This window comes from Pipistrellus kuhlii, unplaced genomic scaffold (assembly GCF_014108245.1).
Source record: "Pipistrellus kuhlii isolate mPipKuh1 unplaced genomic scaffold, mPipKuh1.p scaffold_m20_p_3, whole genome shotgun sequence".
Classification (NCBI taxonomy): domain Eukaryota; kingdom Metazoa; phylum Chordata; class Mammalia; order Chiroptera; family Vespertilionidae; genus Pipistrellus; species Pipistrellus kuhlii.
This window is the reverse complement of record NW_023425529.1, coordinates 32,532,358-32,549,767: the sequence shown is the minus strand read 5'-3', so window position 1 is coordinate 32,549,767 and position 17,410 is coordinate 32,532,358.

The window sequence follows — 17,410 nt, the reverse complement described above, 5'->3', positions numbered from 1 at the left end:
GCCCTCCCAGCCCTGGATGCCGGCCCTTGAAGCCGCAGCTTCATCTGGACAGTTGTTCTGCTGTTCAGTCTAATTAGCATATTGGCTCTTTATTATATAGGATAGTTAAGATTGCTAGAGAAATTATGGCACACAAATATATGCAGCACTTTATTATTCACACAAATTCCTGGTGCGGCGGGTACAGGCTTAATGGGGTCCCCAAAGTGTGGCTTCCTCTGGAGGCAGCTATGGGGCCATCTGGAGGCTGGCAAAATCTGGTGGGTTTCCACAGCTTTTACCACCCAAGATCTTAAGAAGACTCTCCTAACTCAGTCTCATCTCTGACAGGTCGGGGAATTGAATCCAGGCTTGATGGGGGGTATTTGCCTTCTTCTGCTGTTTGGCATGGAGCAGGACACAAAGCTAGTGTGGGTGGCCAATCGATCAGTCGTCTCTGGCTTGGGTCCCCGTTACATAGCCAGGTTGTTTACCCACAGCAGTCCTGCAGTTCAGGTGCTTATCAATTAGGGTGCAAGACAAGTTTCTATCAACGTGCACTTAAAAACAGGTATGCACTTAAAAACGTGTTTTCAACCAAAGTAAGTTCAAAACAAGTCCTTATCTATGAGATACACGCTTCTAAGTTACCTCAGAAACATGTTTTTTCCAAAAAATGTTCAAAACATCACACAGGTGTTTATCACACTAAGTTCCACCCAAATATTTTTCTAATATAACAAAGAGCATAATACTTAGCTCAAATTGTTAATTCTGAAACTTATAAAACATGATTAGAAAAGTGTGTGGCATCATTAGCATGTCTATAGTAAGAACTTGTGAAAAAGAATATAAATGGAGTTTGTCTCAGTGGATGGAGCATCGGCCTGTGGACTCAAGGGTCCCATGTTCAATTCTGGTCAAGGAAGGGCATGTACCTTGGTTACAGGCACATCCCTGGGAAGTGTGTAGGAGGCAGCTGATCAATGTTTCTAAGTCTTTATCTCTCTCCTTCCCTTGCTGTGAAAAATCAATACAATATATATTTTTTAAAAGAATATAAATGGAGATAATTCAAAATGGAGCCGGGAACTGCCAGCCCAGAAGAGTTGCCTTGCATATCTTCTTCCTTTGGAATGTTAAAAATGGGCAAGTGTTCCTCTATTCATGTAATTGTTCCCCTTTCCTTTCTCATAAGTAACTACTGCCTTCACCTCCTAGTAAGAAGACTGGGTTTCCACCTAACTCAATGCTTTTCAAATAGTTACTTTTGGATTCAAATAAATGCGTTGTTGTCTCACACTTTGACCTTTTATTTTGAGGCTAGCATAATTATGTTAATTTATAAAAGGTGCCTATTACTCATTTCCGCTGTAAATCAGGTCATTGGTTTTCTTTTTCTTTTCTTGGTTATCCCCTGTATTCTGTTTCCCCTTCCTGTTCGTGTGCTTTGGCTGGATCCAAGGCCTTTTACCTGGAGAATACATTCCCCTAGCCTCCCTTGCAGCTAAGACTTGTTTCAGTTCTCAAAAGGACACAGGAGCAGAAATACTGTATGCACATGTGCCTAAGGGAATGCCTTACCCTGAAATTCCTTTATCTTTCTTCATTTGTTTGCATTTGGAATGCAGTCATGCCAGTAACCTAATTTGAGCCATGCAAAGGAATACAATCCCTGAGTTCATTCTTTTTTTGAATTTTGTAAAATTTATTGATTTGAAAGAGGGAGGGAGAGAGAAAGAGAAAAATTGATTTGTTGTTCCACTTACTTAGTATGCATTCAACAATTGTTTCTTGTGTGGACGAAAGGGGCCACCTGCTGACCTGACAAGCTCAGGGAAGGCCTGCATGGTGGTCTTGTAAACTCAGAGACCTAAAGTAACCACAAGGGATGGTCTGAAATTACACTTTAACTAAAAGCAGTTGTGGTGGGGTAGTTACCCTAGGCCAGTATCTTCACTGACAAGGTCAATCTATGCCTTACCTGAGCCTATCTGTCTTTTTGCAACTATGATAACATATCCTTGAAGTGTCTGGGTAACTTGTAACTTCCCTTTTTCCAGACCCCTTGGGGTCCTTCATTGTTATTATCATGTTAATTTTTTTTCATGTTAATTGTTGACTGTTGACTATCCTGCACCCACCTAAGTAAGTGTCCATCATTTTACTTTTTATCCAATCCCAGAAGTCCCCTACCTCCCCCGCTTTGCTTTCTCCCACTTTTAATCTATACCAATGGATTTCATGAAACCTACCTATGTCTCCTCCTTTGATTACAAAAGTAGATGAAAACCTTGCCAAAACCGGTTTGGCTCAGTGGATAGAGGGTCGGCCAGCGGACTAAAAGGTCCCGGGTTCAATTCCGGTCAAGGGCATGTACCTTGGTTGCGGGCACATCCCCAGTAGGGGGTGTGCAAGAGGCAGCTGATCAATGTTTCTCTCTCATCGTTGTTTCTAACTCTCTATTCCTCTCTTCCTCTCTGTAAAAAATCAATAAAACATATTTTTTTAAAAAAATAGATGAAAACCTGACATTCTCTGAAGCATTATCTCAATCCATTGAGGTTCTGCTTCCCGGCAATTGTTGACAGGTGGGCTCAAATAAACTTACAAAAATTCTTTACAGGTTTTACAAAGGATTCAGGAAGTCAAAAAAAAAAATTCTTTACAGGTTTTAATGTTTTTAAATTAACACTTGTATGTTCCCTGGCCAGGACTATTTTCATTTTTCTAATGCCACAAATCTCTTTGGCAGTTTGGTAGAGCCAATAGATCCCTTCTTAGGATTATGTTTTGAAGTGCTTAAAATAAAACAAATAAGATTACAAAGGAAGTTAATTCAATGTGAACATTATCCCCCCAAAAATAATAAATTAATTTCTTAACACAATAAGTAAGATCTAGGGTTAGATCTAACAACTGTGATTTTGAAACTGATGGACATAAACGATAGCTCTAGTTAATATTCATTATCTGAGGGGGTGGGCAATGATATATGTACAAAGATAATAATTTAATAAAAAATTTTTAAAAATATTCATTATCTATCTATAATAATAAAGGAGTAATATGCTAATTAGACCAGATGACCTTCCGGAAGACCTTCCAGACAAAGCCAGGGCTGCGAGGGAAGCTCAGGCCCTACGTGCCTGCTGGCAGCCGGAGGGAAGCCCAGGTGCCAGAGGGAGGCTGGTACTGGCAGCCAGGGGAAGGAAGGCCTACTCTTGCATGAATTTCGTGCATCAGATCTTTAGTAGTGATTATATAAGAATACCTGTGATTATCATGATGAAAATTTTACTATTAATACTGCTGTAGCCGGGACCGGTTTGGCTCAATGGATGGAGCGTCGGCTTGGGGACTGAAGGGTCCCGGGTTCAATTCCGGTCAAGGGCATGTACCTTGGTTGCGGGCATGTCCCCAGTAGGGGGTGTGCAAGAGGCAGCTGATCGATGACTCTCTCTCATCGATGTTTCTAACTCACTATCTCTCTCCCTTCCTCTCTGTATAAAAATCAATAAAATATATATAAAAAAAATAAATGTGACATTTAAAAAAAAAAAAAATACTGCTATGTTACTGTGCCTTTGTTGCCAACTGTTGTGGGGTTGAACCCTGGGTTCAAAATAAGACCACCGGAGGCTGATGATTAAGAAAAAGCAGGCAAGAATTTATTGAACTGGCCGGGACGGACACAAGAGCACCACATGCAGGTGGCCAGACTCAGGACTGTACCGACTGCACCGTTCCAGGTGTAAGCAGTCCTTTCAAAGGTCTAAACCTCAAAAATTTTCCATTGTTCTGATTTCTAAATTCTAAAGGCAGTCCCTCGCTCCCAGCCACATCCTGCTGGACATTGGAATGTGGCCCTATCTTGCCATAGCCAAAAACACAGAAGCAGAGCTCAGTGATTAATCTCTAAAGGTTATCTACAGTTTCTACCCCTGAAGCTATTGAGTCAGTGGGAATCAGTCTCCTGTAGTTCTGGTCCCAGGCACAGGAAAATTGCCTTAGCCTCCAGGGCTCCACCTGGAAGCTGAGGTAACTACCCTCAGGTGCAGAAGCCAGAATAGTAGGGTTAAAATTCAAACAGCAGTTTTTTACCCAAGTATGGTTCTCCCATATTTCACATTCAAAATTGAAGGAACTAGTACATTCCAAACTGGCTGGGTGCCTCAAGGTTGGTTGGAGCATCATCTGAACACACCAGGGTTTTGGGTTCAATCCAAACAGGGCACATATGGTGTTGCTAAATGGTTTAGAGCACGTTTAAAGGTTCAATTCCCAGTCAAGAGCACATACCTGGGATGCAGGCTTCAGCCCCACTAGCAGGGCATGCAGGAGGCAACCGATCAATGTGTCTTTCTCACATAGATATTTTTCTTTTCTTCTTTTTTTAAAATATATTTTATTGATTTTTTACAGAGAGGAAGAGAGAGGGATAGAGAGTTAGAAACATCGATGAGAGAGAATCACGGATCAGCTGCCTCTTGCACAGCCCCCACTGGGGATGTGCCCACAACCAAGGTACATGCCCTTGACCAGAATCGAACCTGGGACCACCGTTCAGTCCCCAGGCTGACGCTCTATCCACTGAGTCAAACCGGTTTTGGCTCACATAGATATTTTTCTCTCTCTCCCTTCCTCCTTCCCTTTCTCAAAAATAAATAAAAAATAATCTTAAAAATTTTTTTTAAAGCAGAAGAGGGAGATACAAAAGGAGGCCAGAGAGAGGTAGGGAGGCAAGTCTGAGATTGAAAGCATGGGAAGGACTCAACTCACATGGAAGCAGGAGAAGGAAATGAATTCTGCCAACAACCTGAATGAGCTTGGGAAATAACTAGTGTGTTGTTTAAGGAGCTTAGTTCATGGTAATTTATTATGTCATAATAATATTTTTCCTCCCACATTCAAAGCTCTTCTAGCTGGGCTAATAATCAAATTAACAAAGACAGATTAATGGGAGAAAATCAAAATTGTAATACATACCCGTGGGGAATTCTCCTAAGCATGAAAATTGCAAAGACAGCGAGGCAATATTGGATATATATGATATTTTGGACAAAGGAAAAAAGGGGAAGGGGGAGAGGTTTTAGAATTCAGAAGTGAAAATGGGCAATTCACAGGTAGAGGAAGAGTGGAGGCAGGTCATGGCAGGCAAGTCCTTGCTAGGCAACCCAAAAACAATGGGACACAGGCTGTGAGCAGATAACAGGCCCCTCCTTAAGCCCCTCCAATTTTCTATGCATATATTCAAATTAGGCTGAGAAGAACATCCTAAGATTTCCTTTCTGAAGATTTTTTCTGTCTGAACCTCTTGAGCAAGAAAGAAGAGATAGTCACATTTTTTTGTTTCTGAATGACCAGCTTAAGATCAATATCCCAAAAGGAGTTTCATGGTAGTAAGACTTTGCTCCCTTTCAGTAGCAACTATTAAAATAGTGGGCTCCAGGCTATAACACCTGCCCATGGGAAGGTTTAAGGAACATTCCTCCTGAAGAAAACTAGATGCTGGAAGATCTGTAAAGATCTCCTCTAGCCTGGACCAGGTAGACTATTTCTGAGAGAGAAGTACATTTCTATCTTTTAAAATATATATATATTTTTTAAAAATTGCTAAAACGGGTTTGGCTCAGTGGATAGAGCATCAGCCTATGGACTGAAAGATCCCAGGCTCAATTCCAGTCAAGGGCATGTACCTTGGTTGTAGGCACATTCCCAGTGTGGGATGTGCAGGAGGCAGCTGATCAATGTTTCTCTCTCATCGATGTTTCTAACTCTCTATCCCTCTCGCTTTCTCTCTGTAAAAAATCAATTATATATATATATTTTTTAATAATATATTTTATTGATTTTGTACAGAGAGGAGGGAGAGAGATACAGAGTTAGAAACATCCATGAGAGAGTCATTGATCAGCTGCCTCTGCACACCCCCTACTGGGGATATGCCCGCAACCAAGGTACATGCCCTTGACTGGAATCGAACCCGGGACTCTTCAGTCCCCAAGCCAACGCTCTATCCATTGAGCCAAACCGGTTTCGGCTTTTTTTTTTTTTTTTTTTAATTGATTTCAGAGATCAAGGGAGAGAAAGATAGAAACATCAAGGATGAGAGAGAATCATTGATCGGCTGCCTCCTGCACACTTCACACTGGAAACGGAGCCTATACCCCAGGATGCCCTGACCAGGAATAAAACCATTACCTCCTAGTCCATAAGTCGATGCTTAACCACTGAACCCATTGTCCAAGCTACATTTCCATCTTTTAAAAGTTGATTAAAACTCTGAATATGAAAGTATTACTTGATGTGAAGTGTAGAATGAGAAAAGGGACACAGGACCAAGTCTTGAAAACTCCTATTGTAACCATACAATTCATATGTCCCCGTGAAAAATGGACCTTAAAGAACTGACTCCTTTCTGTCCCCTTGCCCTCTATGGGCACAGGCATTCCATTTCATTCCCATAAATTCTCTTAGGACTGCCTTCCAGGCACAGATGGTCCATTGACCTGTTAATTCAAGGATATAACTAAACCAGATACGTAACTATACTTATTTCTAGCTTCTGTAAATATGCTTGCTTGAATAATGGGAAAGTAAGGGGGGTGGGGGAGAGACTGGAAATCTGAGCCTGTGACAGAAATCTGATGTACGTTCTTTTTTCTGTTTTTAATATTTTTAATTGATTTTTTACAGGGAGGAAGGAAGAGGGATATAGAGTTAGAAACATCTATCAGCTGCATCTCGCACACCTCCTACTGGGGACGTGCCCGCAAGCAACCAAGGTACATGTCCCTGACCGGAATCGAACCCAGGACCCTTCAGTCCCTAGGCTGACGCTCTATCCACTGAGCCAAACTGGTCAGGGCTGGTGTACGTTCTTATCGGTCTATGGTCTGGTCACTGCTCCCTCTTAAATTGTCTTATCTTGCCAGGTTCTTGAGTCTCTGTGTCATAGAATGAGCACTGAACTCAGAACAAGATCAAGCAGATAATTTGTTGAAAAGAGCTTGTGCAGTATGCACATATGCATAACCCGTGGGCACAGACCATAGGGTGCTGAAGGCTTGGAGCAGGGGTGGGATAGGGACTGGAGAAGGTCAATGAGGGGGAAAAGGGAGCAATTGTAATATTTTCAACAATAAGAAATTATTTAAAAAACAAAATAAAAAGAGCTTGTGCACATGGGAATCAACCAGAAAAAAGTTGAGCTCCCGAAGGGTTCTTGTGGATGGCTTATAGAGGGATCTTGGGGTGGGTATAGGGCTTGGTAATGAGGATGAGGTTCAGTTGTCCCAAGATCATCATCTGGCAGTGGTTGATCCCTGCCTGGATACTCAAGATGTTTTCCAGTGGACCACCCAAAGGGCTTGTAAAATAATGTTTGTGCAAACATTCTGATTACCCTTTAATTGGCAAAACAACTCTTTTCCAGAACATGATGTTAAGATGTTATCATCATACATTCTTTTCTTTAAGGATGTGGTTAAAAAAAAAAAAAAAAAAAAAAAGGTTTATTTATGGAATTTTACTGAAAACAAGAACTCCAGCCTCAAAGATGGAGTTCTTTTGGTCAAGATGGAGTGCAAATGTTACCCCTAGAGTATCTCACTGTTAAAAATGAAAATAAGAGTAAATTGGGAAACACCCTTTGGATTTGACAAGAACAACATAATTGGAGACCTGCACTCGGAAAATCAAAGGACCTAAGGAACTGCAGAACCAGCTCAGAAAGATCCTCTTCTGTTTAACAAGATACTGAGTAGCTTTTCAGAGACAACAGACCAAAACACACATTTGGCCTCCAGCTGAACCCAACCAAATTGATACTGAATTTTTGGACTGGAACCCAGATTCTTTGTCCACCAGAAATGAAGAATGAATCCATGGAAAGAAAGTGGTAGAGCAAAGATGGAGATTTATTGAAGAACAAGTACACACTCCCACATTGGGAGAGGGAAGAGTCCCTCTGAAGTCCTCTTTCCATGGTTTATATAGGCTACAGGTCCTGGTGCCTTGATAACCCCTCTGATTGGTCACTATTCCCCTTGGAGGTGGTTACTGTAGTAATTCCTGGGCTCAAAGGTTGACCCTCCCCTGGGACTTGTGAGGTTCTCTCCCATCCTGCCTTCTGGGCTTTCTTCTTTTCCATCTGAATGAAGGGCTTCCTTCTATTTATTTTGTAAATATAGGCCTTTCTTGGCTACTTCCAGTTCCCTTGTCTTATGAAAATGTAGTAACTACACCTGGCTTCCTTGAGTTATGTAAATGTACCTTCTCCCAGTCTGTAGTCCTGTGTTTTTTTTTCCATGGACCCCAATTCTAAAAAATTCCTAAGCCTGCCGAAACCGGTTTGTCTCAGTGGTAGAGCGTTGGTCTGCAGACTGAAAGGTCCCAGGTTCCATTCTGGTCAAGGGCATGTACCTGAGTTGCGGGCACATCCCCAGTAGGGGGTGTGCATGAGGCAGCTGGTCGATGTTTCTCTCTCATCGACGTTTGTAGCTCTCTATCTCTCTCCCTTCCTCTCTGTAAAAAAAATCAATAATATATATATATATTTTAAATCAATAAAATATAAAAAAAATAAAAAATAAAATAAAAAATCCCTAAGCCTGCCTATATCCCCCTAAAATTCCTGCTTCAAAAGTCTTACCCCTCTCCGTTCACCTTTCAAAGAACCAAAAGACCAGGACATAACCAGAACTTGAACTCTGGAACCCTTTCGGAAGTGAGGGGTCCATTGTCTAGGAAGATCCAGTGCCGATGCCCTTTATCATAAAAGGCAAGTTGCAAATTCCTCTAATTAAAACCTTCCCCACCAGCACTTTGCATACCTGTCCCCTAAACCCTTAAAAACTGTTAACCAAGTCTATTGATTAAGATGGAATTGAGGACTAAACCGGTTTGGCTCGGTGGATAGAGCGTAGGACTGCAGACTGAAGGGTCCCAGGTTCAATTCCGGTCAAGGGCATGTACCTTAGTTGCAGGCACATCCCCCCGGTGTGTGTGTGCAAGAGGCAGCTGATCAATGTTTCTCTCTCATCAATGTTTCTAACTCTCTCTCCTTTTCCCTTCCTCTCTGTAAATAAATAAATAAATAAATAAATAAATAAATAAATAAATAAAATATATTATATACAATATATATTAAAAAAAAAAAAAAAAGATGGCATTGAGGTATCTTTAAGTCACCTATTTCTCAGTTGGTGCCTTCTCAATCAATAAATTTTTCCAAACTGCTGTCTTGAGTTCTGGCCTTTTATTGCAACATCCACCTTATATAAAAACTGCTGTTTGAAATTTTAACCCTGCTATTCGGCTTCTGTAAATGCTTGCTTGCTTAAATAATAAGGAAAATAAGACTACTCCCACTTCAGAGAGGCCATTAAACCTTTCCTGGACTAAATTATCAGTTCTGGCACCAGGCCAGGCCTTTGGTTGAGGTCTCAAGGCGCCAGCACATAGGGGCTCTTTAAGAACTTGCAAAGGGGCCGGAAACGCCCCATATTTGGGAAACAAAGAAGGTAAAAACATAAAAATGTTAGAGAGTGGGAGTTTTTGAGCATGCTTTCTCCTAGTCCACTTGGCCATAAATCCCAGCTGCAACTAATAAAACAGCCTTGCAAGACAGATCACTGTCAACTTTCCTGATAAGGGGATGCAATTACTTACTCTATCAGGCTCCAGGACCCTGTAAATGACATGTTGACATTTACCTAAGAAAAACTACTTCGTTTTAAAGAAAAACTACTTTGTTTTAAATTGTTTGCTCTGCATAAGCAGGAGGTAGTGAATGAGTTTAAATATGGTCGGACACAAAGGGTCGGGGCTGCTCTCTGGGCTGCGTGGAGAGAGAGCAGTCAGCCGGCTGGGTATTAAAAGGCTCCTTAAATTTTAATTTGGTCTGGACTCCAGTGGTTGTTCACTCGTGTTCGCTCCACAACAATAAATAGGGAAAGTTCCTCCATATTGGGGCCCAGAATTTCAGAGACATTTTCCTCTGGGCCCATGTGTAATAATAATAATAATAATATTAAATACAACTCCATCTCTCTAAGCGTTGCTTGGTTCTTTCCTGGTTTTCTGTAACATTATCATCAGGAAAAAGAAATTGGGTTTGGTAATGAGAAAAGCTAGTAAGCCAGGACAACCAGAATAGGGAAACTGAGACAGATAGTTAAATGTCTAAGCAGTTTACAGCCATCTAATCACAAAATTCTATCTTCCCTAAACCAAGAACACTTTAGAGTAAATGGTTAAGGCCTGGAGAGGTCACTTAATTGGTTAGAGCAGCAACTTTGTACACCAAGGTTGTGGGTTTGATCCCGTTCAGGACACATACAAGAATCCACCAATGAAGGCATAAATAAGAACAACAGCAAATTCATTTTTCTCTCTCTCCCTTCCTCCCTTTCTCTTTCTCAAAATCAATAAGTGGCCAGCTGGCATGGCTCAATGGCTGAGCATTGACCTATGAGGTTTGATTCCTGGTCAGGGCATATCCCCAGATTGTGAGCTCCATCCCCAGTGCGGGATGTGCAGGAGGCAGCTGATCAATGATTCTCTCTCATCATTGTTGTTTCTAACTCTCTCTCCCTCTCCCTTCCTCTCTGAAATCAATAAAAAATATATTTTAAAATAACAATATTAATACTAATAACAAATAAAAATCAATAAGTAAATTTAAATTTTTTTTAGGTTTCCTTTTTATTACTGATTTTAGAGAGAGGAAGGGAAAGAGAGGAAGAAGCATCAATTGGCTGCCTCCCACACATGCCCTGACAGGGAATTGAACATATAGTATGGGTATATGCCCTGACCAGGATTCAAACCCATCACCTTTTGGTATATGTGAGGAACTTCAAACATCCAGCACAACGGCCAGGGCAATAAATAAAGAAATTTTTGAATGGTAAATGGTTTACACTTCTTCCCAACCAGAAAATAAAGAGTTTGAATCATCTACTCAGGGAGCTAGAAAGCAGAAATCCAATTAGTGCTGAAATAGGAATTTTAGGGGAATATAGGCAGGTTGAGGGAAGTTTTTAGAATTGGGGTCCATGGGGGGAAAAAAAGGGTTACCGACTGGGAGAAGTTACATGTCCATAAGACAAGGAAACTGGGAATAGCAAAAAGGTCTATATTTACAAAATAAAGAAAGAGGAAGAAAGCCCAGAGGCAATAGGATGACAATGAGGGAGGAGGGTCTCCTGAGTTACTGTAGTAATGAATTCTAAAGGGAAAACTGACCAATCAGAAGGGATATCAGGACACAGGCACTTTCCTTTATAAACTATGGAAACAGGAAGTCAGAGGGACTCTTTCCTCCTCCCCATGTGGGAATCTGTGCTGTGAAATTCTTTCCCCTTCCCCATATGGGTGTATTTGTTCTTCAATAAATCTCCACCTTTGCTATACCATCTTCTGTCTGTGGATTCATTCTTCAACTCCTACAGACAACTCAGGGAACCATCCTGCCCAGGAGAACACTGCATGTTCCAATCCAAATATCATGTATTGTGCCATTTGCCAACCATGACAAAGGACGGGAAAAGTTAAAGGAATAAATCTCATTTGGGCATGTCAGCATAAAACTGATTAGTATTCTACTGAGAGCCTTACCTAAGACCTCACCTAAATTCCCAGCCTTTAAAACCCCTCAAACCCAATGTCCCAGCATGCACTCCGCCTCCCAAGAGCTTGTGCTTGCCTTTCCCTACCCCTTCTTTCCCCTCTTTCTTCCCCGGCTCCTCCCCCGCCAAGGCATGCATCTCCTAAACTCCAAGGGACCACCCATGAGACCTGCAACCAGGGGAGCAATAGGCAGCAGTAGCTCCTCTGAGCTAACCAAGGCCCCTTTTTTTTGACTTCCCAGTAATTTAAAGTCACCTAGCCTAGGATTTCCTATTGCTTCCTATGCTAAGCTTTTCCTTGTTCAACTGTCCCCAGCTTTACTAAATGGACTCTCATACTCACCTGGACTCATGCTGTGAAATTTTTCCTGCATGAAGTCAAAAACCCATACCCTATCGGCCAGCCCTAGGCAGACCCACTCAGGGCTAGGTTCCCTGTCTAGTAACAGTAACACCAAGAACAGCACAAAAGAATACAGGGTCCTCGGGTTACGTCGGAGATCCGTTCCTACAACTCGACGTAACGCAAGTTTTGCCGTAAGTCAGAACCCACCTACATAAGCATCTACATCACGCATGTGGTGCACATACACAGCAGTAATGAAGTGAAACAGTAAAAAAAAAATTTAAGAAAGATAACAATTCCTGACATTTACTTGTGGTAAATAAATAATAAAAAACATAAAGCACATATGTACATACATTAAAATGACAGAATTTTTTTTTTTAATAAATAAATGGGAGACGGCGATGTAACTATGAAACAATGTACATCGAGTCCAACGTAACCGAAGGACTGCCTGTACTGAGGAAAAGTTGAAGGACTTTCACAACCTAATTTCAAGACTTACTATGTAACATGCCGAAACTGGTTTGGCTCAATGGATAGAGCATCAGCCTGCGGACTGAAATGTCCAGGGTTCGATTCTGGTCAAGGGCATGTACCTTGGTTGCGGTCACATCCCCAGTAGAGGGTGTGCAAGAGGCAGCTGATCGATGTTTCTCTCTCATCTATATTCTAACTCTCTGTCCCTCTCCCTCTCTGTAAGGAAATCAATAAAATATATATTTTTTAAAAAAGACTTACTATGTAACAAACAGGAAATCCAGAATTGGTGTAAGGATAAACCAGCTATATGCTAATCAATGTATTCTTCTGTACTTTTCTCCATGCTCATTTAACCATATATTAATAAATACAGAAGTATTGATCAACCAAAGGACTTGTGTGCATACATATGGGCCTAGCTAGTGGCCATGGACAATGGGGGGAGAGGGGGCATATCTAGAAAGAAATAAATAAATAAGTAAATAAATAAATATAGAAGTATTTTAGTCAGTGTTTCATTAAATAGCATTTGGTACATACTCTCCTGATTCATGCTTTATTCAACAGACCATAACAATCTCTGCAGGTCACAGTGACAATTCTAAGACATTTTTCACAAATCACTTAAAATTCATCCTTATCCTATTGAAATTCACTTTGTTTCCAATTTTGGCCAATTGTGAACAATCCAAAAGTATTGGAAATATTCCCAAGAGGGAGATTGCTGCATTAAACTATAACTTTAACATAACAAATATTGCCAGGATACTTCCTTTCACTAACACCCAGAATGTTAATTTTTCCCCATCATTGACCGTGGGTACCAACTTCTCAATCTATGTCATCTCATTGTTGTGTTTATTTAACAGAAAAACATCTGGTTAATTGAAGAAAGCAAATTCAAGGCCAATTTGGGAAGCAGGAAACAAGAACCTGAGCCATTGACCACAGGGTTCAGTCATCAAAAAGGAAAATACAGCGGCTGCCAGGCTGAGAGCGGCCAGGCCCGGAGCAGCAGCAGCCAAGTCCAGAGCAACTAGGTCGGGAGCGGCAGTGACCAGACCCAGAGCAGCTGGTTGTGGAAAGAACCAGAGCAACAGAGGCCAGGCCCGGAGCAGCCAGGCCCGGAACAGCTCACTCCTTGCCTGCCCCTGCCCCACGGCTGCCTCTCAGACATGGCAGGAAACTTTTGCGGGAACTTGAGGGTCTGCTGAATCAAGTGATGAAGGCTTAGATCTGGATGTGTTGAGTTAGTATAGCGCTGGGGTGTTGATCTGTGAGTGCCTTGGGTGGGGCCTGGATTAGGCTGGTTGACCTATTTGGAAATGTCTTTTGTGTGAAGTGTATCATTGGGCATGCGGAGGTATTGTTGCTATGAGAAAATGCTAAGTAACTGATTTGCTATCTGAAAAGGGATTTACTATCGGGGAAAGGGAGGGAGGAAGAGACTGAACATAAACTGTGCACCTATGGATGAGGACAATGGGGGATGGGGAGGGGGCGGAGGGTGGAGTGGGAACCTGGTGGAGGGGGGAAGAAATGAGGAACCTTTGTAATAATATGAACAATAAAGATTGATTTAAAAAAAAATGGAAAATAGCCCGGCTATTGTGGCTCAGTGACCAAGCATCGACCCATGAACCAAGAGGCCACCAGTTGGATTCTCGGTCAGGGCACATGCCTGGGGGTTGTGGCTTCTGCCCCCTGTGGGGGCTCTGCAAGAGGCAGCTGCATGACGATGTTTCTCTCTATCTTCCTTTTTCTCTCTAGCTTCCTTTTTCTCTCTTTCTCTCTCCCTCTCTAAAAATATATACACAGCCCCAACCAGTTTGGCTCAGTGGATAGAGCGCCAGCCTGTGGACTGAAGGATCCCAGGTTTGATTTCTGTCAAGGGCATGTACCTTGGTTGGGGGCACATCCCCAGTAGGGAGTGTGAAGGAGGCAGCTGATCGATGTTTCTCTCTCATCGATGTTTCTAACTCTCTATCCTTCTCCTTCTCCCTTCCTCTCTGTAAAAAAATCAATAAAATATATTTAAATAAATAAATAAACAAACATAAATAATGGAAAATAGCCCAGCAATTCAGGTGCTTAGAGCTTTGAAGGTGTTTTGTTTTGTTTTGGGGGGCCATGAGTATAATCCCTTTGCACATGAGTATGACCCCTACTTATCATTCTCCTAAATTCCTCTCAACTAAACCATAGCTCATCCATAAGAATTACTGCTCTCTTTCCCAACCACTTATCTTTGACCAACCATTCTGCAAACCAGCCAAAGTTCACCTGACTCCTCCTGCTAAGATGCCATCCTTTCACAGGTTAGATTGCTCATGTGGAGCCTTCTCATACCCAGCATTCTTGAATAAAGTTTTATGCTAACATAACAGTGTTCTGGTCTATTTTCTAAAATTGTGGAGCCTCCATTTGAATCAGAACTGGACCTTCTGCTGCTCAGCCCCCAGCCACATCAAGAAGAGAACATCACCCAAGACCCCTTGACATATCACTTCAAACTGCAGGGACAGGCTGGCTGAGTAAGCCCTGTTCCTGTTCTGTTCTTCATGTTGAAACTGTTTGAATAGGTAAGTAGACATGAGCAGGGCAGAGACAGGATGAATGGATCAGACTTGAAATAAACAGAGAGGTAGGGAGTAAAATACAATCACCACAGACAGAAACAGGGAGAAAAGTGCAAATACAGTTAAAATTACTTACAGCACCAAAAGGGCATTTTTTGTTTGTTAGTTTGGTAGCCTGAAACAGGAATTGAACCCATGAACCCATGAACCATGTCATTAGACGACATTCAATAACTAAGCCACACTGGCCATGGCAAAAGGGCAAATCTTACAAGAGACCTGTAGACAAACAAAATTCTAGAAAACCCAACAAGCCAAGCAGGCAAACTAAATTCTAGGAAGCCCATCAGCTAACGGACCAGTGGTACAAGAAGATTAAGACAGAATATGTGAGGGGCAAAAATCAGATAAAAAACCAGAAGCTGCCGAAACTGGTTTGGCTCAGTGGATAGAGCGTCGGCCTGCGGTCTGAAAGGTCCCGGATTCCATCCCAGTCAAGGGCATGTACATTGGTTTCGGGCACATCCCCAGTGGAGAGTGTGCAGGAGGCAGCTGGTTGATGATTCTCTCTCATCGATGTTTCTAACTCTCTATCCCTCTCTCTTCCTCTCTATAAAAAAACAATAAAAAAATAAAAAATAAAAAGCCAGAAGCTACACCCACTCTGGGCTCTGGAACCTCACGAGAGCTGCCTCTCTGAGCCTCCTCTAATATACTTTCTTTCTTTTCTTTTCTTCTTATTAAATCTTATTGGGGTGACATTGGTCAACATGAACATATAGGCTTCATGTGTGGATTTCTAAGTTATAAAATCTGTATATAGCACCATGTGTCCACCACTCAAAGTCAAGCCTTCTCTGGTCGCTTCATAGTAGATCACCCATCATCCCCCACTCCCCCAGATGTACTTTCGATTATAATAAAACTTTGCTGCTTACTGCTGTCTTTTTGAGTTCTTTCCTCCGAGAGGCAACAACCTAATCTTGCTGATCCCCAGCACTGCTGGCAAAAGGCCACCTAAACCTCTATTCTTTCTTATTGTCCATGGTGTAACAAGCTTGATTCAATTTGTTTTCACTATTCAGGGTCTCACAGAGGAGCTGGGCTTATAGTCCCAAGATGCTTTTCTGGCCTATTTATTTCTTGCTTGTTCTTATCATTTGAACATGGCTTAACATTGTGGGGATAAATAGCACTAAACATTGGAAGCTCTGGCAGGATCTTACCAATGACACATTAGAACGTCAAGTGATCATTTTGGGGAATTTGGAATATGAATAATGATGATACATCTGCTTAGCTCCTTAGGTTCAAGTGGTTAAGGTTCCAAATATTCAATGGTCAGCATTTTTAAAATATATATTTCTTTATTGATTTCAGAGAAGAAGGGAGAAGGAGAGAGAGATAGAAACATTAATGATGAGAGGGGATCATTGATTGGCTGTCACCTGCACGACCCCCTCTGGAGATTGAGCCCACAACCCAGGCATGTGCCCTTGACTTGAATTGAACCTGGGACCCTTCAGTCCACAGGCTGACACTCTTCCACTGAGCCAAGCCAGTTAGGGTGATGGTCAGCATTTTTAAATGGTCATGATAAGACCTCAAAAAGAAAAATTCTAAAATTGCTGCCTTAGAAAAGGCTAATAAAAATATGGAGGATCTAAAATCCAATCTTAAAATTTCTTCTGCCTCTCCAGATCCAACCTTGGATTGACTTTACTCCTGGGCCCCTGAACTTGACTTACTCCTCCCCTTTGTTCTGCTAATTGTCTTCCTCCTGCACCTTCCCTAGATCCTCTTCCCTTCCCTCCTCCTTACTAAACACACCCTCTCATTGGACAATACCCCTTCATGATGTCTTATAACGTAAGTAAAAATGATGACCAAATTTGCTAACCTTATAGCTTTATACTTTGGTCAAGATCAAGTTTACACACCGTATTTTCAATTTAGCCCTGGCCAGGAAGCTTAATTAGTTAGAGAGTCATCCTGATACACCAGGGTTGCAACTTTGATCCCCAATCAGGGGACATACAAGAATCAACCAATGTAAGTGAAGTGAAACAACAAATCAATATTTCTCTCCTTTCCTCTCTCTCTAAGATCAATCAATTAAAAAAATATTTAAAAAATAATTTTTTGCCAGTTACCTAGTTAAGAACTTTGCAATTCTTCTAAGGAAAGAGGAAAATTCATTGAAGAATTTATAATCTTAGAAATTTATAGTTAGGTCCTGGTCAGAGTGGCTCAGTTGGTTGGAGCATCATCCCATTCACTGAATGATCACAAGTTCATTTCCTGGTCAGAGCACTTAACGAGGTTGCTGGTTCAATCTCTGCTCTGGGCGAGTCCGGGGAGCAACAGATCAGTGTTTCTCTCTCTCA